The 24,148-nt window shown below is 43.8% G+C and overlaps 2 protein-coding genes across 2 annotated transcripts in view; both read left to right on the plus strand.

Moving 5' to 3' along the window:
- Nucleotides 1-4,050, plus strand: part of LOC140226069 (uncharacterized) — a 149,909-nt gene extending 145,859 nt beyond the window's left edge. The window contains exon 8 of the mRNA XM_072306524.1: nt 3,999-4,050. The gene's annotated coding sequence lies outside the window, so the exon portion shown is untranslated. The remainder of the gene's footprint in view (nt 1-3,998) is intronic.
- Snoo (Sno oncogene) overlaps nt 1-24,148 on the plus strand; it is a 250,063-nt gene that overhangs the window by 178,831 nt on the left and 47,084 nt on the right. The gene's annotated exons all lie outside the window — the stretch shown is intronic.

Genomic DNA, 24,148 nt, shown 5'->3' on the forward strand with positions numbered 1-24,148 from the left:
GAATTTTACTAAAAAACTTTACTAAGAAATAGAGCTCCGCCTGTTACGTCAAACTTAAAACAAAGCTTGAGTCAGATAACATTTCACCGCTACTGCGTGCAACTCTCTGCGTGGCACAGAGCGTTTGCCTTCATTTCGGCGGGTAGGCAAAAACAGTTCATAAGCGTTAGAATAGTTGTATCCCTCTTTCTTGAAGGCACTAAAAGAACGGAAGTCCCTCGTGCGGGTATAAGAACAATCGTGTCGCTCGATTCCTTCACATTTTGACATTTTCAAGTTGAAACCTATCACCAATATATTATTGTAATTAAAATGTATTTTATTAAAACCGAAAGCCTTTTAATTGGAAATTAAATATACTTTTTACATCGATTCAATTTGCAAAATTTTCAACCACATACATTTAGCATAAGAATCTTGGGGGTTTCTAACTGAAAGTTTCACGTTTATTACTTCCAATTACTTGAAACAATTAGCGAAATTGAACAGAAATTGCCAATTATTCATTTTTCTAGTAGTTATAAAATTGGATTTAATTTTAACACGTTGGAAGAGAGTTGCATACTTTCGCCTGGAAAACTACGATTTACAATTAAACGGACGAAACTCTGAATCATTGCGGCTAACCTGCGGAATCCACACTGGACGTTTTTTGCACTCGATGTGGAACCTTTATAATGGATTTCTCATGTCATCATTTCACCCCCAAGCTGTCTGATAGCTTCGTACCTACATACTTGGCGGTCGGCGAGCGACTCTTATCGCAGCTCGGAAGCGACAGACGTACATCTACATAAAAGCGGGAACAAAGTAAACTCATCTCAACTTACAAATTCATCGCCTTATTTTTTATTCATCTCTCAATCGCTGATGTCTGGAGCTTTTTATCTGCATTACTCTTTGCATGCATGCCAGTCTTTGACCTCTGAACGTCAAAGTAAGATAAACCGTCTCGGCTAGCACTGTCACTTTGTTTTGTAGAATTGTAGCATTGCCATTAGAGCCTACTTTAGAAGCTCCTGCAAGAAAATTGTAGTCTAAATTAACCTATAAGCAGGCTCAGAAAGAGCAGAATACCCTTCTTTTTCTTGTAATACCGTTAACTCACAATCAGTGAAACCAGTTCTATCAAAAATTCCAGCTATACAACCACCGACCAGTTTCAAAAATGCCCTCTTGCCGCCTCTCTCACACCCTTTTTTTTTGGGGGGGGGGGGGGGGTAATTTTCACTACATCAGTCGAATCTTCAAGAGGAAAACTGGTCTGAGGAACCATGAATGTATCCATGTTTTTTTCGACTCTCATCACTGACAGGAGAGATAGAGCAGAGACACTGGAGCGCTCAAACAGCCAATTTCAGTCGCGTCGCAAAAGCCGGCGGCTGGCGTTTAAATAGGATAAGGCCTAGTTTGAAATGAGGATGTGGATAATAAGCTTGAATATTAAGCCAGCTGCAGCCTGAATAGCCTTGTCTAGATCGCTTCCATACTCGCTCCATATACACTGTCGTGTTCGGAATCAACGCAACCCCCCTCCCCCTCTCCACCCTTATTCCCTTAGTGAGCCGTCTAGGAATCATAATTTTGAACTTTTGACTAAACATTTCTGTTGCTTTATGTATTTATATAATTTTTCCTATAAAGGACTCGGACACAAGAAAAACACTGCTTCGGTACATTTTTATCAGATCTTGGGTTCGAGTGCAGTAGCAGTTCACCTAAGAGTTGGGCGAACTTCAGAACAAGCTCAAGTAATATTGGCGTTACTCTCTATTTTACCAGAAGAATTTATTCTTTAAATGATGTCAAAAAAAAGAGGAAGGGAAAGTAAAAGAAAATGAAGAAGACGAAGAAGAAATGGAGGGAAGAAAAACATCTCTCTCTCTTTGTGTTTTCGCACGCGTCCATCTCTTTTCCCTCTCTCTCGTTCCCTTCCTCTTCTCCTTTCTCTGATCTCTCACGCATTCATACAGAAATTCTCATATACTGTTTGACATAATGATGGTTTTTTCGGAAAATGTGTGGAAACTGCCCGTTGCTGCTTGTAAATGATATAATATTATGAATAATGAAATAAAATCGGGAAAAACTGGAAGGATCTTGAATGGACTTAAAACGTTCTTGTTTCGGACCGCAGCGTTAGAGCGCAATTACCGGGAAAATTCGGCGATCTCAGAAAACGCTGCCGCTGCTATGCTGTCGTGCTACGGAAGAACACCGTCTGAACATCCGAGAGTTGCCAAAGTTCCATCGATAAAATGCATATTTTTGAGGCAAGTTATGAATATTTTTTCTTGAAATTTTTTGGAAATTTAGGTGAAATTGCGAAGAAAATTATCTGAAAAATTGGAGCAAAAATGCTCACAAATTTTCCCGAAAATTCGTGTTCATCTAAGGAAATTTGGTAACGCTCGAAGGCTTAAACGGCGTTATTCCTCGGCACGGCAGTATGCTCGTGGGACCGAAAACACCCGCGATTACCGGCACGAAACGTCCCGAGCTGAAAAGTTCCGCGGGGTGTTTAAACGATTGGCTCACGCCACACGGTCTAGAGGGGACCTGGAGGGGGCAAGGGGGAGCTGCCCCCTCGTGCTCGTGGAAAAAACCCGTGACCAACTGGAATCAGCGGGAACAAGTGGATCCCCGCCAAGTTATTCGAAAACTTATTCGCACAATTGCAATTTCTGCATGGAAAGTTTACCGATATAGACAGGCATTGATTTTCAACTGACTCATAGTCTTCCACACGGAGTAATGTAACTCCATTCCAAGGTTTGAAAGTTTACTTGAACAAGTTATTTTTCAATAACGACCATGCAATATCCGACCGACATTTTGCTGATTAGTGCACGTAGTTAGGAGGAAAATTAGTAAAATTTGCAGCGAGAAACGCCTATCTCTCTCCCAGTAACAATTTTCGCGAGATGAAATTTTGGAATGTTTTTATACGCCCTTCTGACTAAAAAAGGACGAAATCTGAAAGAAATGAGCTGCTTGACGGTTACCCGACTAGGAACTTCCGACCTTTAAACCCCTTCAATAAAAAGGGGTTCAACTATTTTGACTCTTAAGATCTGTTTTTGCCTACTAGGTGAAGTAACGGCGAACGCTCTGTGCCACGTTAAGGGTCTCACAGTGAGGAAGAATTTATCTGACCTAGACTTTTGATTCGGTCGAACAAATCGAAATTAGGATAGGTGAGTGGAACTGGTTGGAAGGTATGGAACATCAAATGATTAATTCTAGCAGCCAATTTTTTTTTTTTTTTTTGGTGTGTGTCTGTATGTAAGGGATGTGGCATCAAAAGAACGATAGGTGACAGGCGATCCGATTGCACGACAGTCGCGTCCAAATAAATAAACAATCTAAATCTCGGAGTGCGCCCGGACTGACAGGGCTCACAAATTTGCCACGACGTTTTTCGAGGAAAGACGAGGTGAAATCGTAAGTAGACTCGGGCGGCCAACTTTCGGAGCGTCGCGTCGCGGCCCGATTCCGAACGGTTCCCGGTTTCGTCCGTGATTAAAATTGACGTGCTTTATTATGTAACGCCGATTAATTTATTTCGTTTTCGGATCCAGCCCAAGTCCCTCGTGGGCCGGGGCTAGGGGATGGGTGAGGTGGGCCCATAAACAAAATAAAAAGCGCAGCTGCCTAGAATACCGCGAGACGTAACTCCGGCCGGCTAAATTGAGTCAAAAGTAATTTAGAACCTGTTTGTTTGTGCTTTATGCTCGGTTTTACATTTATTTCCGGAAATTCGCCCCTTTTTCGATCATGAGGCTCTCGGTCATAAGTTCGATCTTTTTTTATTCACGTTCGTTTCAGATCATCGCAGCTGATGTGTACACACAAGAAATTGAAGTACACATAGTACATAATAAGCGACCCAATCAACCCTAACCGAAAATTAACCTTTTATTCTCCTCCAATGATTTTAGCTTATGTTACATGATTGATTTCAAATTGGTAATCATTGCCCCTGTTTTCTGTTGCAGGTAAATTTTCAAAATCAATGTCTGTACTTTTGATGCCCCGCCCCAATGTTTGTGGCGAATCGTTCACCATGGCTGGTAAGATGAAACAATAATTTTTTCAGGCGCGAGTTCAGTATGAACTCAAGGATACTCCAAGTACTCAAGTATTATTACAATGTTGAAGGGTACCCGTGTTTTGGCCAATGAAACAATTTTAGAATCTAGGATAATCGGAAATTCCTTATATACTACGGAATTTCATAGGATATGTACTTTTGAATCCAAGATGGCATCGAATAATTCCCTTCGAATAGGATTAGAGCTCAGGCATACTCTACCGAGCTAAGGGGAAACGCGTGTAAATATAAATAACGAGTTTTCCGAAAGACTTGCGAATGTTTTTCCTCGGAATTTTCGGAGAATCTTGTTGCCAATTCAATCTAGTGCGCCCGAAAATTTAAACGCGTGTCCAGGGCATAGTTTTCAAAAACACGCCAAGCTTAGTGCTCACTTCGACATTCAGCAGTCATCATTCAGCGAATTTTCGCTCAACAAGCTGCTCATCAACCATCATCAGGCCTAAAGTAGTGTTGACCGCAGAACATAACTTTTGCCCCACTCCATTAAGTCGCTCAGATTTTAGTGCAAAGTCGCTAAAATATATCGTCCCTATGCAGTATGGTGGCCAAATCCAAAGTGCCATTTCTGAATAATTGAAAAAAATTATATTCAGTGGGAATCCTAGTTGTGCGAGAGTAGTTCTAAGGACGGGCTACATCAGCAGCGAGGCGTAAATGATCGATCATCGATATTTTCGCATTTGAAGCTATGGTAAAGAATCGATTATTAAGGTTTTCGTTGCGAACACCCTGTTTACTGATCCTTTTTCATATGTTTAAATGGCTGATAAATCGATATATTGCAAAGCACTGGGCTCCATGTTTTGCGGCGTAGCGCGAGAGTACTCACACGACTGACTTGTTGTCGAGTCAAGTTGAATGTCACTAGTCGAGCATTCATTTATTAATAAGCAATCACTTAGAGGTGTTTGCTCGCCTGCGTGATCGGTCGATGCGCCATTCTTATCGCCACCTCACAATCCGTCGCTCTTCTGACGTAAAGGCGTGTATTATTTTCGCATGAGCCCTAGAATGCACGGCTCCATATGTAAAACAGGGCTCACGTTGAAATTGAGATACGCCTTTACGTCAGAGGGACGTCGAATCTTACATCCGTCTTCCTTTTTCGCCCTGCCCCGGCCTCCGGCTGCTCGCCACCAGCGCCGCACAGTGGATCGAGTCAATCGGAGAGGTTGGATGAATTGAAATGTTTTTTTACTATAACTGCAATGTATATAAAATTCGTAATATTTTAAATTTTAAGGGATGCTTTAAAAAAAAATGTCGATGAAACCAGTGGCACCGTTTTTAAATCCTCAAAGTTTTGTATGAACGGAGTTACAAGCTTATGAAGTTTTCGGATTTTGTCCGACCTTCCCCATTTTCTCAATCCAGTGTGCGCCGAGTGTGGCTACCTCCGTCGATGACCTCATCCCCGCGTAGTCGCCTTCGTTCCAGCACATTTATAGAGGGTGTCCTACTCTCCCATTCTAAGGATCAACGCCGCACAGTGGATCGAGTCAATAGGAGAGGTCGCACAAAATTTGGAAACTTTAAACGCTAATATCTCCATTTATACACAATTTTGAGGTTCTAAAAGTGGTTCCATTGGTTTTCTCGTGAAATTTTTCGTTCGAAACACCCCTCAGAATTTAAAATATGACAAAATAAACATCAAAATTTGCAGTTTTAGTCAAAAATTCCATGTCCGACCTCTCTAATTGACTCGATCCACTGTGCGCCGCATGAGAGTTCAAACCTTGCCATATTTCCTTCGATTAAAACCGAATTTACTGGAAAAATTCTGAATATATGAACGTATTCATGCTAAAAGGGACCATGTTGCATGCCAAAATTATGCACAAACGCTGTGAAAATACGAGAGCCAATCAGAAATGACGACTTGACTTTCAGTAAAAAGGGACTCTCCGCGTCGTTGGTATGAGCCGCACGGCGCGCGGTATGCGTCACGTCGCGCACCGCCTGTGGAAGCGTAGCCCCAGGTTGCAACGCAACGTGGGTTCATCGACTGCCCGGCAATGCAGCTCCCCGCGCCGCGCGCCGCCCCGGCTATTTTTAACGTCTCCGCTGAAACGCATCGGGAACTTTTATGCCACCGCTTTTGCTCTTTTTCGCAACAATCCTATAACTTACGGATGTGTATTCTTTTTTTTAATTAGGTTAATTGTAAGCTTTTTATTGGCCATTAAATACGGCTGCGGAGGCCGGGAGATGAAGGGGGGGGGGGGGGCGACCCACGGTGAGACGCCGACTTGTGTCCACTGCGAGTTTAACGTCCGACTCGGGCTGCGCTCCGTTCCACGTTGCGAAATTTTTGGTTTCAATCCGTCGTTATGCAGGTGGACGAAAGTGCGTAACTACATTCCGACGCTCCCAAATTTTTATTCCAAAATTGGGCTTCGACTGGAAAATTGGGCATTTCCAACTGAAAATGTACTCGAGTTCTCTTCGGATCACCGGAAAAACGGAAAAATCGACAGAATTTTGACGTAATTTTCCCGTATGATCTTTTTCCGCGGGGAGTGTCACAGGAGCTGCAATGCTCCAAAATTTGCATTCGAAAATCGCGCTCCGACCGGAAAACATTCGGGCATTTCCCACTGAAAATGTACTTGAGTTCTCTTCCGATCACCCGAGAAAAACAGAAAAACCGACAGAACTTTGACATAATTTTTGCGTATAATGTTTTTCCGCTGGGAGTGTCACAGGAGCATCTCAATATTGCCTGGAAAACCCGAAATAATCAGTGAACTTTTTCCGAAACCGGGCGGGACTGCCGGGAGCCCTTCAACCAGAAAACGAGCAGTGCCGAGGCGTGAATGATCGAATATAGATATTTCTCCATTTAGAGCCATGGCACAGAATCCATTAACAAGGTACTTGTTGCGAACACCCTGTTTATCGATCCTTTTCCGTAGGTTGAAATGACAGCTCAATCGATATATTGCAACGCACGCCACGCCACTGAAAACGAGGATATTTCCTCGGGGACATGGCAGCCGCGATCCGGACAGCAATGCGTTTTGGATCGCGTCGTGTGGAAAAAAGCTCCGGGCGGGGGCTGCCTTGCAGTCCTACGTTTTTACGATCACGAATACTATAAAAGAACTATTTTCGCGACGGACAGATCGCACGACGCTCGAATTCACGGCGGAACCTTCGCCTTGGGCTGCCAGTTTCGGCTCCGCATTAAGCGCCTTTCGCCTTTTATTGTTTCTGCACTCCTCCGTGCAGATGCAGGATTTTTAGCGCTGCGCTTTTTTCCTTATTCGATTCCCCCGCCCCCGCCCGCCCGGGTGTTCATTGCACCTTCCCGATGATGTCATCGCAGTCCGCCTGCCTGGGCACCTGAGTGCCTCGCCTTTGATTAACGTCGATTCCTGCACGGTAAACGACCGCGCTTGTAAAGCGTTACCCATCGATTCGCCCCTAGATTATGTCCCGTTCCTATCTCGTAGGCTAGGTTACGGATCCTGTAGAGGTAGGCGCATTTTCAGCCGCTCAAGTAACTTTATTCTGCTCTCTGCGCAGCTCCGATTCCAACGCCTCGAGTAGGGATTCAAGATTCCCGGGATATCAAGGGCCGGGAAGGAGCGGGAATACCCGCACGGAGAAAAAAACTTTGTGCGTGGGACCCGAAGTTGATATCATATGGATCTCTGAAGTTTTCTGATCACGCATCCGAAAACTTGAGGTCGAGTTGCCCAAGTTCGGGTCAGACATCGAGGCACTTCGGTAAGTACCGGAGTACTTCAGATGTGCGACCCGAACCCTTCGGTGTATATCGAAGTACTTCAGATGTCTGATCCGAACTTCGGCAGCTTTTAGATTCGTGATCCGAAAACTTCAGAGATCCATATAACCTCAACTCCGGTCCCACGCACGAAGTTTTTTTCTCCGTGCGGGGATGTTCTTGCGGGCCGATTATTGAAATTTTTAAACAAAGCTATGAACAAAGAAGAGCAAAAAGGATATAAAGGGATCCTATTGGTGGGAGCGAGTGGTTGCAATAGACAAAGGAGGTAGGTAATAGACTAATTAACAGCAACCCACGAGAGACGCTATAATTAGTCCATCATTTTCTCCCTTAGTCTATAGGAACCATGCATTTAACCAAAAGGATCGCTCAATACCCCCTATGTTTTCTTTGTCAATCGCTTTGTCTATCAATTTCATTAATCAGCTCGCTGGTGACTTTAGGAAAAGTAAGCGATCACTGTGCATATAGTGTGCGCTTCTCTCCCATCTCTCCTTACCTCTTCAATCTCAAGAATACCATATTTGCGACTTCTCTAGAACTCGCTTTTTCCTATTTCGTGAAAAAATGAAGGCGAAACGCCGTCCTCTCTATCCGTTTTATAGTCATACTTTAATACCCTTATTGCAGCTCTCTCGGGCCTGCTTTTGCATATCTTTCGGACTGAAGGCGAATCACTACCACTTTTCGTGAACGAATTCATTCCCATATAGTTTGGAGTTTCCAAACTTTGCCTTTGACCTGATAACATCCATCGCTCTATACCCAAATCCTCCATCATACTTAGATTCGAAATAAAAACTTTTTCCTGCAACTTGAAAGGTTTCGAGTGGAGTGAACTGCGAGGCGGTCGGAGAGGTGGGGAGGGGGGGCATCACTCAGGGGCACGGACGGTATCCTCGTTCGGTTCTAGTGATTAAGGTGAAGAGCTTCGGCCATGCCTAAGTTTTCCCCAAATTTCAGGCGGGTGAAATGTTGCGAGGAGCTCAAACGAGTTCGGGCCAACCTTTTCACGCAAAATGAAAGGCTCTCGTGTTGTTAGCGTCTTGCTAGTGATTGGTGGCCTGAAACTAAATTTCCCTCATTACTCTCGCTGCTCGCTTAATGGCCTTGCTCTAGGCGAAACGCTATTTTTCTTTTTCTTCTCTTTTTGACGAAGGGACTACGTGTTACCTCTCTCCTTGAAGGTCACACCAGTTTCGAGGCTCCCTATATTTTCAGTGTCTTATAAATTTTAATAAGTAGGTAATTACTAAAATTTGATCAAACTTTGATGAAACCTTCAGGTAAAATGTCATTTCAGCATCAAGATCCGAAAATAACGTCACTTGACTGACGACGTCATACCACCAATATAAGTATTTAATTCTTTTACAAGTTTTACTAATTTTGTGTTTATTTATTTTATTATTTTATTAATTTTCACGTATTTGCAAGACAACAATAGAACAATTACTTTGTGTCAGAAGTATTAGTTCAGTACTCTTAGGACCGGTTCAAAGCTTAATTTCCTTCCATTCGATCAATTTTTTTTAAAAATTCATTCAATCTCGACGTACAAACAAAGTTCGGAATTTTGGAAAATTGGGCCCGCAATCTCGTTATTGAGCTAAAAATCTGTCTACACCAGCACGGCTCGGCGCGGCGCGCCGCTCTAAAAATAAACGCCGTAAACCACAAACAAAACAGAAATATGCTGAGGAGACGGCCAAAAACGCCAAACACACACATATACGCCTTAAAATAGTCGAAAATGTGGAAATATTAATTCCAAACATTTCCCTGCCTAGTGAAAGCAGTTCTGATTGATTTCGGTACCACACAAGACAATTTCGATTTTTCCGGCGCATCCAGTCAGTAGAAAATGTATTATTTCTGATTTTTTTATACATTCCGTTTTTTGGATTTTTTCCCCAGTTACGTGAAAAAGTGATTTTATGGAGTGGCTTCTTCAATAGGTCGCAGTTTTCACGTTTACCGGCAGTTGCCGATAAAACCTACCGATACAAATTCAGCAAGTCTGCTACGTAGAGCGCCTACGAGTAAGAAGAGAAAAGAAGAGAGAAGTAGTGACGATCAAAAAGAAGTCATAGCGATGAATGTGAGATTCCACCCGAAGAGGATTTGGTGTCACTGACAATAATGGTGCATTGTCTTCATCAATCATAACAATGCTGGGCAAAACACGAGTATTTTTTCTTTTCTTCAAGTATCCACCTCGATCACTGGCTCATTTGCCTTTAGCAGAAAGATCACATGAAGTTTGTTTTTTCCCAGTGTTTTACACTAACTCTGACCAATTCGCCTTCAAAAATTTTACTCGCAATTTGAACGTTCTTTGAGCAGCAATAATTGCTTGCACCAATTTGACCATGTTTGTTCGGTTTCAGCAGAAAGATCATGAAGTCACTTCATTCGCGGTATTTCACGCTTACTTTGACCAGTTCGCCTTCAAAAATTTGACTTGAAATTTAAGCATCTTTGGAGCAGTGATAGTTGCTTGTACCAGTTTGACCATGCTCATTATTCGCTGTCCTCTCATATCATAGGAGAATCACTTGCGCGCAACTTGGTTGGGAATGACAAATCAATATTTCGGTCTTAGATACCGAACTTCAATTCAAGTAACCTAAGTCTTTGACATAAACCTGTTGATTCTTTTGTTTTATTAGAAAAATCATCAATAATCTGAAACGACGACCCGATTCGACGATCTATTTGTTACCTTAATCATAAACTCGAGTCATGTGAATCGTAGCTCATCCGTTGTAACCGAAGGTACACCCGGCGACTGCAGTTTAACGCGACTGAAAGTGCCCTAGAAGTTATTTTCACCAGTCGTGCATGTTATATTAACAAACACGTTTAAATAACCTGAAGTAGCAATCAGAAATGCCGTAAAAATTATATTTATTTATTTAATTTTAATACAAACTCTCGGAGGCGACGAAAACTGAAATAGCCTCGATGACTAACAGTAATTACCACCCTCACCCTATGACCATTAGGCGCCATGTGACCAAACATAAAGTGCGTATAAACAGCCATTCCAGCAATGAATTGAAATTCATGAGTTTCGCTCACTTAATTATAGCTCTCGCTTCGTCCCAGATGTTTTTAATTAATTTTTCCCGTTTCGTCGTAAATACTTTGCGGCGTGCTAAACTCCAAGACGAAAATTGGACTTGAATTTTTTGTGGGGGCTTCGCTAACTTAGGAGAATCCAAACCCCCTGTGTAAGTCATGTTTTAACTGTATTTTCAAATAATTATAGGTAGATTTCTTTCACATCTTCCCCTCCGAATTAACATATTGATACTAGAACCATATACGAGCACTCCAAATGTATGTCTCCATGTTGGCGAAAAACATTAATGCGTCGATCGTATATTTGTTTAGTAGAACTTGCAGAATTATCTAGCCGGAGGCTACTACAGATACCGGCAAAGAAAATGCCAAATTTTTAGGAACTTGCAACTTCTATATTGCAAAACATGCTCAAGACTATTCAATCAAATGTTCAATTCAATTTTATCATGCCCTTTTTCCGTAAATGTTCGCAAAAATAATATTGGAGTTTTTTTTTAAGAAAACATGTACAAAAAAAATAAATAAATTAAAAGAAAAAAAAAAAAAAAAAAGAAAATAAAATAACCGCGCCCTAAGGTTTAACCGGGTGTCTTGTTAACATATATGTTTCTATATTCTACGTCTGTGATCAGATGAGAGAAAATTACCGAGAGGAATAGAAATTTGACGAAACACCATAATTTTTATTCGGAAACTTGAATTAAAAAATGCATAACAATAGAGCGACCTGAATGAATGTTTTATATTTATTTGTACTTGCCCTTAAATTCGCCCGCGTCGCTTCACCTCTCAATTTTCCTCCATCGGGCAAGAGATGCCACGTGTGAAGTAGGTACCTGACCACGAATTTTACGGCCCATTTCAGGACTTCCCGCGAAAACCAGGTGGTGTTTATGCAAGATCCCTTTTTCGTCCCGCGCTCCCTCTCCACACCTTTCACCTCTCCACGCAGCCCTCGCTAATTTTCAATTCCTAGTCTTCCTGCCCCTTTTTTCAGCCCTCCCCCTCTCCTCGTCCAGCAGAAGTTATACGCGGATCGGAACACGGGAGGAGGCGGCTTTTTTTAGGAAGAGGAAGCGGTGGATGAAACAACCTTCTTTGTGGCACCCACTGAACCGTTGCGTCACCCTCTCGAGCATTCGAAAATTGCCACATTTCCAACAATAATTCTTTAACTTTTTAGGAAAGCTGCGGACAATCCTTGAACTTTCAGAATCGCAAGTTTTCTTTCAAATTCGTATTTTAGCGATAGAAATTTGGCAAACGTCTGGCTGTTCACGAGGCATTTTTCTTCAGCCATAGCATGTCGGCGACTCTCAGGATATCGCCTCAATAAAACGGAGCCGGTCCGACAGCATTTTTCGTTTTCCGGAAAACCTATCTCTAGCGCCAGTTCCCCGCACCAACGTTGACGCGTTGTCGGTTGGACAAATGAACAGCATTTTGCAATAAGGCACCACTACCTCTGGCTCATTCTTAAAAACACCTAACTGCATTGGGAAACTAATTACACGCAAGATGATGATTTTGAGGAATTGCAAAACGTTAAAGTGAGAGTAAATTAATCGTGTTTACATCGTCAGAATAACCGAACCTTGTACAGGGCCGGATTTACCTACTTGCCGCGTATGGGCCGCCTGTATTTTGCCGCCCCCTCTTATTCGTTTTGAAACATCGATACAAACCATCAAGTGAACGTGCCGGAGGAGGAGGGGTGCATAAAACGCGTTTACTAGTGTTGGGCACATTTTTTGTGAAAGTCCTGTCACCACTAACAAAAGTTCACGGAACTTTGCGCGAAAATTAAGTCCCGTAAACTTATTTCTGTGTGGACGAGGCCTCTCATTTATAAGAAAAGAACGGAAAAATTATGAAAGAATAAACATGAATATAGTTTAATGATTTTAATTTCCGCCTCCGCGCCAACCGTCCTTTGCGCCAACCGCGCAATGCGTGAAGTATCCTTACAGGCTTGAAGGCGCTATGCGTTCCACGCCAACCGCTGCTGACCGCACTACGTTTGACGCAATGCGTGAAGTATTCATGGAGTCTTGTAGGCGCTAATATGTGTTTCATGCTGACCAGCGCGGCGCGCCGAGGGCTTCTCCTTTCCATCTTAAGTCCGTGTCATCATTGCTTCTGCGCCGTGCCGCTCCAGGCCAAATTGCGTGTTTGGTTTTTCTCTCAACTAAACTAATGAAAGGCGCTCTCTCTTGTATCTTTGAAAGACGAACAAATTAGAAATTACTATACTTTAACTCTCAGAAAATGAGAGATTTTTCGCCTTTTCTCGTTTGTAAATTTTTTTCTGAAGCAGATTTTTTTTCTTGACACCTATATTTGAAAAAAATTACAACATTTGCCGCCTTGGGCCGAAGCCCATGTGGCCACCCCCTAAATCCGGCCCTGACCTTGTACCCTCTACATGTCATAAAGTCCAATGCCTTTTTTAAGTCGTAGTCTGAGATTCAATTGTGTTCAGATTTAAGATGACACGCAAGAGATTAAAAAAAAAAAAAAAAAAAAATCCAATTTATTTTTCTCCGTCTTCGTTTTTTTCTTGTTCATCGGTCCAAAAGCTCATGAGTGTATTTCATCCTCAGTACCTATTGAGTAAGCTAGGCATTTTTAAAATGAAGGTGTTACCAGTGCGCGAAATTAATGGGCAAAATGAATAGACCAGTATTGCTTTTTAACACTCATTGTTAGTTGAATGCATTACCTAATCCATAACACTACGCTCTGGGAACTTTGGCAACATGGCGCAGAAACGGGCATATAAAAAGATCGGGTAGACTCGCTAAGGTGGAAGATAGGTCTAATTAAAAGAGAGTTAACTTGAGCATCCAGTCAGACCGGGATCCCAACGAAATAGCGTGGAATTTTCCGGAATGTAAAAGGGTTTAGGCGATGTTTCGGACAGCTCGGCGGTACAGGGAACGCACGCACGCGTTCGGGCGGCGAGTTTAGTCGATGGCTATGGATAGAGAAATCCTCACCGCAAAGGAGCGGGTCGTAATTGGACGGTCCGCGCCCGTGGTGCGTCGCGTCGTGCCGGGCCGGGCGAAGGAAAAAAAATTGAAGCCCAATTTATGGGATGCGATGCGAGCTGGGCCCGAAAAGAGTTGATTAATAGCGGCCGTGGAAATTGATCGCCCGAAATATGGCCGCTCAACGTATTAGTCGCCTCGGATCAATTTTTCAGACGCTCAAATCCGCGGTGGCTGTCCGTTTTTGATGTGTGCCGAAAGACGGATCCCCTCCAAATTTTGTCTCTCTCACATATCCGTCGAACTATTCTGCCGCACTAAACAAGAACGCCGTATGAACCTTCAGGCGTTGTCAAATTACCTTTGATAAGAAACAAAATATCCTGGTATACTTACGAATATATTTTTTCTTCCAGTTTTTTTGATAATTTTGCTCGCACTTCCACCGAAAAGTCCTGAAAATTTCAAGGAAAAATATTCATAAATTTCCTTAAAAAATGAACATTTTACCTTTCTCTAATCTTCGACTGCGGAGCTCACTTATTACCTCTTGAAGCGCCACTAAAAATTAGACAAACTGAGCCAACACAACATGAAAATGGAGCAAGAGAAAGGGCGCGTGTTGATGACGGGGCAGAGATACAACTATTCGAGCTCGATGGATGTCCGTGTTGCGTCTGCAAAATTGAAGGCGCGACAGCGCGAGGCGTGAACTCGCAATGCTCTCCTTTATGCAGCCATAAAGAGGTGTTGCTTAGATTCTGGAGTTGAAATTTTCTTTTCAAATGTAATGCACAAAATTAGTTTGAAAACTGTTTGAATACGTCTTAACATGTGATTTGAGTGAATTCCACAGTAATACAATCCGAAAAAACCTCACCATTTGCCATTTCTAATCATCCGCATGACGTCCGCCATTCGTATGTATTCTGCGAGCTTTGTGAAGCCGAAGATGGCTGTACCAATCACGCGTGGATCCCTCAGTGGCCATACTGAAACTCCATCATAGAGTACACAGAGTCGTAATATAAATGGGAGAACTGGCGGCATGTTCCAGTCGACGAGTTCCGAGCATCGGTCACTTTTTCAATACATGTTCGATCTAAAATTGCGGTGTGGAATACATAGTAATACCTATCTTCTTTGTTTACATCGGATGGCCGGGTCCCCGTGTATCGAAAACAATCGATTACGTATCGAAAAAGTGACTCGGCGTGACACAGGAGTCTCGGAATTCGGGGCCTGGAAAATTCTTATAAGTGGCGCTGGCTCTCCCACTTACATTGCGACTCTGTGTACTCCATAATCTCTATCCGGGTGCTCTATGAGCAACTAGAGTCCCTTTATACTGAGAGTCAAGACAATGCGAATCCATTTCTGATTGGTTAACCGGATTTTTTTTTTTTTTTTTTCTTTTTTTTTTCTGCTGGTTTAATTGGCTTCGTGTCTATTGCACCTTCAGCCAACTTTAGGCAATGTTTAGTGTCCGTAGACATCAGGCTCCATGCTCCAGGCTTTTCTAATTTTCAGGGATTAGGGCCGAGGAGAATCTGTTTCAGCAGATCTACTCGTCAATTCCGTGAAAATTAGACGCCACCACCGGGATTCGAACCCGGGACCTATTGACCTAGAGTCAGACGCGCTGACCACTAGGCCAACCTGGCCGGCTAACCGGATTTTAGGCCTTCACTGTGTCACAAACGGGAATAAAGATTACATTTTCACCAATTGCAAAGATTATAATCTGGAATGGACCGAGGAATTTCGGGTTCGACAAGGAACAAACGGAATGAGAGAAGGAACGGAGAAAGGAATTTAAGAATGAGCCGGTCAAAGATTACGAAAAACGTTCAATTTGTGTAATCTTTATTCCCGTTTGTGACTCCATGAGGGGTGTTGTCTTGACTCTCAGTATAAAGGGACTCTATGAGCAACCAGCTCGATTATGAACTTGGTCGATGCGGAGATCTCGAGTCTTGTCGCCCCCGGAACCCAGTCCACCCGCCGAACATAAATGAGGCGACGCGCAGCGTCACCAGCTGAGCAATCATCGCGTCGCGTCGCGGCGCCCGGGTCGAGCGATGCGCCGATCTGCGCCGCGACGCATCCGCGGGAGACAATAGTCCGCGGCCGGCCGCGAGTTTCGTAAAACTCCAACTCTTGATCGTTGCGCCAATCGACGCTCCCTTCCTACTTGGCCCGACGCGACGTCGAGCGACGCCTCCCCCCCCCCCCCCTTCCGACGCCGCCGTCCCCGTCACGACCTTGGAGAGCGGCATCGCGGCGCGGAGAACCCAGCTACCAGCCTTTAACCGCCTACTGTCTGCCGCACTCGGCGGCGCGGTCGAGCCCTGTTGCCAACTTGGCCCGGCCGCTCCTCTATTTTTCGCCGAGGTACTTTAGGAAAATCGACGTTATTAGGACTTTGAGACGTCGCCGAGTCCTCACCATTGTAAACTGAATCTTCTTGAGAACGCCGACATATTTTTCTCAATTTTTCCCCCAGAATTTTATTTACAATTTACTCTAACTGACTGCATCTTTCCAAGAAAAATGTTATTTTCACTGCAATCCAGCGAAATTTGGCAAAGTCAAAGTAATCATACTCGCGATTTTCCTTAGCACGGCAGTATTACCGTACCCATCTCCGTAGAGACCCGCCATTTATTCGAATACTCACAAAGGGAGAGAAGTCCCATGTCGATGCCGTTTTCTGGTTGGTTCACCTGTTTCAGATCTCGAAATAAGGCTCTTCAGGAAAAATGTAACCAAATCCGATGTAAAAAAAAATGTGTTGTCCCGAGAAAGAAATAGACGATAAAAGCGGGAAAAAGTGTAATTCGTGGCAAGCATAAACATCAACATTTACTCAGAACTTATTTCTTAACCTCTAATCCTCAACTCGCTGGAATCCCTTCTGAACGTCACAGACCATGGGTTGAAATGGAACGTGTTTAACTTCACAAGAAGTGTCCTTTATTCCAGGCTAGGTAACGCGTTTCACATCAGAAGTAGCAATGAGAGAGGAATACCGATGGCGCAATCTTGTGAGCTTCCGGCAGGAATTAGTCTTTTCTATTATTGTCGGTTTGCCTTCTATTATTATTCATCAGCGTGCTTTATTGACTGCAAAATGGCAACTTTTCGCGACGCTGCCGTCTTGTCGTATATACCCGCTCCTGGTCCCTCGTCGTGCCATCTGCGAACTAAGCCCTTTTTTCTTGATTTTCATTTCATCCTTTTTTTTATTTGACTCCTCACGCAAGTCGCGGGAGATTGAAAGAGTGGTGCCTGCACGTTTAGAGCAAGACACTTGGTTATTTTTTCCACGCTACAATTATTTCCTAGTCGCCCCGTGAACTCCGCCCCTTCATCCCTTATCGGCACTTGATACAACCCTTTCATCCGCACTCGTTGGCGTACTGCCCAAGGTTGTCAATTTTCCCTGCTAAATATAGATAAAATAACAGTTAAACCGATACTCGGTTCATTCCATTCCCCGAAAGGGAATAACCTATTTTACAATGGTGCGGAGCGTTGTGTATACAACAAATACAAATATCGCGCACCTTTTCTCATAGCGTTTCATTCTCAATTTTTTTATCTGGTTTAAACAGTAAAATGTAAATGAAAATCTGAAACCAATGATTTTAAGAAAAAAGGGCATTTTTTAGTTCACGCCTCTGTGGATATGCACCGGTTCGTCACGTATAATTTATGCATTTTTTCTGAAAATTTGTCAACCGATTGTTCAGAGTAAACACAAAGGAATAGGATAGGGCTGTTCACTCAGCTGCATTAAGAAACGCACCATTCCGTCATTGATATAGTGTGCGGATACCACTAAAGTGGCTCATATGAATCCGCTTTTGCCTATCTAGTTATTGAAGGCGAAACGATAGTCTGCTCCTCGTCTGATCTAGTGCCGGCACATGGGAGAGAGCGTTGCGCTCGCTTCTTTCTCGTGAGCTAAGAGCTGAAGAATTGGACGTTTTTATGCTAAAAGGAACTATGTCGCACGCAAAACCTGTGCACATAGTTCCTTTTGGCATAAATACGTCCAATTGCGCTGCTTTTCGTTTTAAATACGCGAGTTTAAGAGCAGTTTGGCTACCGTAATGTTTGAGTTTTTTCGTCGCCAGATGTTGAAATTTCAATTCGGCCGCCACTAATTTGCTCGACCCACACGAATTATGACCCAGTTTTAATGGGTCTTCGTCATGCGAACGTATAGGTTGCAATTGAAATGAGCCGACTGGTAGTACGGTAGTGAACGAGTCCAACTAGTTGCGGCTCAAGGGACTACACATTCAGGGAAAAGCATCTTCTTTTCATTGAAATACTACCTATAATGAAATGAATATTTTTCCTCATCCTGTATCACGAAGTATTCTGACATCATTTGATTTGTATCTCAGGGAAGGGAACTCTTCTGTCGCACACCTTTTTCCGGCCCGTTCATTTTCACAGCGATGGGGCAATCCAATCCTCTCTCTACCTTTCGATTTTCCGGCGTTGCATTTGATCAAATTTGACGAAGTCTATTGAATTAAATTAGACTCCAGTACGTGTAAAATTAATCAAATTTGATATTTCAATGAATTTTTCGGCATTTGATCAATCCACCTGAAAATTTGACCAAATTACAAGTTTGATGGTGATAAAATTTCGATCAACGTGCAAGTTCGATTAATCGTTGAAGTTTACCGGAATTTAATCGCAAGGCTGTCAAATTGTGCAGCGGCGAAAACGGGGTAAAAATGAATTTTCGTGAAACTCGCATTTAGCCGAATCTCAAAGCGAACCACTTTTACCTCTGTGAATGTTACCTGGTGAGCAACATGCGCACGAGCACATGCTCGAGCGCTTGCGTGGCGTCGGCTCCTCGTCGCCACGCGACGCCGAGTGTCGCGTCGCCACACCGTCGCCGGCCGGCCATTTAAGCTCATTTGTGGAACAATGATTAATAAGACAATTAAAATCGTCTGCTGATTAATTAATTTACGGCGCTCACAGCTTGCAGCTCCCTTTATTGAAACCGGACTCCCCGTACCTCCCCCCCGCCATGTCCTCCCCTTGCTCACCGCGTTCGTCGCCCGCGATCAACAACGGGACGTTGGCTTCAGGCTCCGCTCAACTTCACTCTTTCGAGCACTATTTCGTGTGAGCTGGATAAGACTTGCGAGCCAACGAGTCTCGGGTTCGAATCTCGGAAGTCTTTTCACTAGTCTCTGTCATATTTTAGGAGCCACCCTGACCGGAAAGCCCGATTTTTAGAAGTAGTATATCATTTTTAGTAGCTAAGGTAACTTTCTGCATGCATGGCGCATCATGGCACATGAAATTTGCCCCCAAGCCGCGAGCGGTGCGTTGAGACGTTGAGAGCGCTACCGTTACTTAGCGATCGTGAGTTCGAAAAAATCGACGGGAGACGTCAACTTTTCCTGGCGGCACGATAGCGCGCGCCCCCTATTTTTAGGGGTGTTTGGCGCATGATCCCGGGGGAGGCAGAACAGTGATTTTGGCGAAACTGAAGCCCTCGAAAAAGATTGTTCGAAAGGAAGCTAAATCGAGCATTTTGGATGGAATCGTCATTGCTGCCAACATGGAAAATGACGCGTTGTAGCCGGAGGAAATTTCGCTCCATTGTAACGGAGGCTGGGTAAAAAGCTGAACTTCATCCCGCCGCGATAAGTAGCCTAGTGCGAAACGCAGTGACAGGAGGAAAGTTCGATTTTGGAATGGCAACGCGGAACGGCCGTAACACGGTATCACGGCTCGGGGCTTCTCTGTTTACTTTGGGTGGGCGATGTTTGCAACCGATTCCGTAGACTCGACTCGCGGCCGGAACATGGAAACAAACTCTGCAGCGTCTAAATAACTCTTTGTTTGAAAATAAATTTAGATCTGTCAGGGAAACACGTCTGAGAGCACTCTCTCATTGATTTTTTCCCGCGCCGCGCCGCGGCGAGCGGCTGAACTTAACCTTTGAACCCTTTCGCTGGGTCGGCTACTCCGCCGCGGCAGGAATGTTTTTAACAGAGGTCTCTATCGAAATCCTTTGCTTCTTTTTAATGAAATTTTCCCGCTTCGTGTCTGCGTAAGGCCGGCTTTAAGGTCGAACTGTTGCTTTTGTGTCGCTGTAAATTGAATTGGGCGCCAGAGCAACCGTCGGAGCGTGGCTTTTGTGGCTGGAAAAAAGGAAAAAACTACGGGGGCCGTGGCCAGTGCTCTGCTCCTCAACATAAACCGAACCCCAAAGCCCCCGATTCAGAAGTTTCTTTCCGAACTCGCTCGAAGTGCCGCACAGTGGAGCGAGTCAACAAGAAAGGTCGGACATCAAATTCTTGACTAAAACTGCAAATTTTGGTGTTCACTTCATCACATTTTAAATTTCATGGGGTGCTTTCAAAAGAAAATTTCACGAGAAAACCAATAAGACCACTTTTAGAACTTTACAGTCTTGTATAGACGGAGTTATAAGCGTTTAAAGTTTCCAAATTTTGTCCGACCTCTCGCATTGACTCAATCCACTGTGCGCCGGACGAGTTAACAGACCCGGATATTTCTTTCATCGCGGTGTCTGTAAATCCCTCGTCGTTCTTGAGAAGAAAAACTTTCGCGCTTAAATGAAGGAATCGCGTATTCCCCGGGTATAACTTTCTGCTGGCGCAACTTTTCGCTTTAGCCTGGAGCGTTGTTCAGCCGACGAACCAGGAATTGAGATTAGCTTGAATGTCAGTGAGCAGAGAAGGCGGGAATCTCGGAACTAGTGCGTCGGAAAGTAAAATGTGAAGCCTTACACAGGAAAACTCAGCAACTGAATCGACTTCATTCCATTGAACCAGCAACTTCGAACTCGAAACAGAATGAGTTTTGCATCGAAGGCTAAAAGTTTTATAGAATACCTTCTCTTCTATTTTCAGACTTGGAATCCTCCCGAAAAATCAAAGTGAAGTGCACTTAAGATCTTAATTTTAATTTTAGGGTATGATTTCAAGGTCCCCCATTTTTGGACCCTAACCGCCAGTCATACATGGATCCCACAATGTCCACACGGTTGTGCGATGGAAAAACGTCATTATGAGCATTTTAACGTCGCCAAACTTCGTCCAATAAAACAATTTCATTTGAAAAAAGTTAGAATATTAAAGAACCTGTTCTCCGGAAATTTCTAGGAGCGCTACTTTAAATCATGAGTTAAATTGTGTGACATTTTTACCGAAAAACGCGCAATTAGTTTGCCAGATCATGTGTGTTATATCGGAAAAAATTAGGAGGAATATGTCGTATACGTTAGTTTAAAGTTAACGGTTCAAGTTTTCAGTATAAGACATTTTCGCCGATTTGTTACCCCATCCATCCCCTCATGCACTTCTTTTTAAGGCACTCGGAAGACAACTTCTCACTTCCCTTTTAGAGTAAGTAAGACTATAGCCTGGCCTCCGCGCTTTTTAATTTTTCAGGTAATAACAGAAGAAGCCTGGAGCAGAGATAGAAAAATTACTTTACTTGGAAAATAGCTTTGGCGAACTCAGACCACCTTCGACGCCTTAAGTAGCGTCCAAGTTACCTGAACGGCCCTTCTCTATTTTGCCCGCTTAATGCGATCGGATACCAATGGATAGCCAGAGCGGGGCGGAGCTCACGAATATTTTGTCCACGGTCGAACTTTGAACATTTTCCGACGCCGAACAGAAAAAAAAAATCCTGAAAGCGCGTGAAGGAAGGGTGGGGGAAGGAGGGGGGGTTGCCGGGGGGCGTCGGGGCGGGCGTTCGGAGAGGCGTGAAATCCGCGGGCTCGACGCTCGATGAGGCATGGATTTTGGCGCTGAGACCCGAAGCTGGAGCCCGACCACGCGGGGCTTTCATTCAATTTGCGGCCGTTGTTCCTCTCGGAGGGAACGGGAACATCAGCGGCGTGGCGTAGTTTGCGACCTATCGATTGACCTGCCATTTAAACCTATGCCAAAGGCTCGATAGTGAGAGTGTTCGCAACGAACACCCTAATAATCGATTCTTTGCCACAGCTTCAAATGGGGAGCTATCGATTATCGGTCATTGACGCCTCGCCACCGGGGAACAGGAAAGAGGCGGACGGACGGCCAATTTTCCTCGGGAGCTGGTGAGCGGCCGCCCCGGGCGAAACCGCGCGCTTCTAATCTTCAATATTAACTTATCGACTCGGGGCTTCTCGAATCGATACGCCCGCCTCGGTCCGACGTCGTCGCCGGCGTCAACGTCAAGCCACGGTCCCACGGACGGCGCGCGATGCCAAGTTGCCCGTGCCGAGCCAACGGGGCCCTGGAGTCCCTTAAGAGGCCGTCCCCGAACTACGCAACCCTGGGGTCGAAGAGAGCGCCATTTTTTACGTGTTCAAGGGATCACAAATCAACTGCTGAATTAGATATTAACGAGTAATTCGTCGTCTCCCGGACGAAGAAACTTAACTCCATTCCAATGCTGCCAAATTGACTCGAACAATACATTTATTTTACAAAGTGTACCTGAGCAATTTCTATCCACAATTTGTCCGATTTTTGCGTGAAATCTAAAGGAAAATCGGAGAAATTTTCAGTTAATAATTCTCAAGATTCTCCCAGGAAAAATACAATTTGCGAGGGGAAGTTTGGCATCAATGTAATGGAGTTACGTTCTTTCGTGGTGGAAACGACGAATTGTAACACGCATGAAATGAAAGGTACAGTAAAAAATTATTTCCAAAAGTCAATCCTTTAAATTTAAAATATTTAAAAATAAAAGTCACCTTGATCACAGTCATCATGCATCTGTGTTGATCAGTGTTAAACACTGAATAAGCTTCCTTTACTTATGCTTGCACAATGGACTAATTCCTTGGTTTTCTTTTGTTTGTTGCAGGTAATTAATAGTGCCAGTTCCACCTGCAAACATTCGCTACTGGGCCACTGGGGTAAGACCGTGGCATTTAAGCAATCACTAATCTACGCTACTATACTATACACTGTCGATCAGGTTTTTGAATGATACAACTATTCGGCCTCCGCGGCCACGCTAGGTGGTTTCTTTCCACAATGAAGGCGTTTCTTAGGTGTAGTCACTCTTCATCAAAATACAATCCTTCACTAGCCGACGCGGCTACACTGTTATATGGGTTTTTAAATTATGCAACTATTCGGCCTCCGCGGCCACGCTAGGCAGTATCTTTCCACAATGAAGGCGTTTCTTATGCGTCGTCACTCTTCACCAAAAAACAAGCTAAAGCAATCGCCAAGTTAGTTAAGAGTGGCATTCAGTTGTAGTTAAGTAGTTAAGAAAAATGAGAGCGTATTTTATCATCAACAGTGCAGCCGTCCGACCCCCTTCCGTACGTTTTTAGCAAAGAAGGGCGTACTCATCAAGGTTGGTTTGAAAACCCATTGACTAACAATTTACAATAACAAATCACACGTTTCTGTTTTATTCTCTCTCTTTTTTTTAAATTTTAAAAAATTCTCTTTCCCTCCCTATTTCTCTCTTCTTTTTAGTGGCGTCCATGTGACAACGCCTCTTTTTATTGTCATGCGCTAAACCGGCAGAAAGTAAGTTGAAAGTTGGCGTCGGTTACCGTTTTAGGTAACTCGTTATCCAAGTGGAAGTCATAAACGCCCCAGAACGAGGAGAGTCCGCGACCGAGAAAGGCCTTTGAAAAAACCAATGGACCAATTTCAGCCGAGAACAATGAAAACGACTGCATTTTCAAAGGCAAATCTGTCACTCTTGGAACCTGGAGATTTATAATACCGCAGCGGAGCTTCGAGCGTGAGAAATTGCGTACGCCCGCACCACCTGCGCAAAGCCGTGCGTAATTTTAATTGACCAGAGACCAATATCGCGTCCAGTTTATAGATTTATTTGTTTCGTCTATTGCCGAGTCGTTAACATTAAAATGAATTTGAAAATGTGGAAAAACGAAAGAGCTAGAGTTTCGCGACAACGAGTGTGAATTCTGTAATCGGAACTGTGATTCTTTGAATCGTAAATTTTGTCCAAAAGCTGGACGTGAGTCAAAACGCTCTACGGAACGGAAACTATACCTATTTTTACCACGCATCCAAGAAAAAAAGTAAGCACCAAGAGCACTATTTTTTGAGACCTTCACGAAAACCCTTCATTTTTCAACGAAGGCAGTTTTTATCGATATCTCTCGGTTCGAACTTGTCGCCGACTCGAAGC

Source organism: Bemisia tabaci, chromosome 1 (genome assembly GCF_918797505.1).
Source record: "Bemisia tabaci chromosome 1, PGI_BMITA_v3".
NCBI lineage: Eukaryota > Metazoa > Arthropoda > Insecta > Hemiptera > Aleyrodidae > Bemisia > Bemisia tabaci.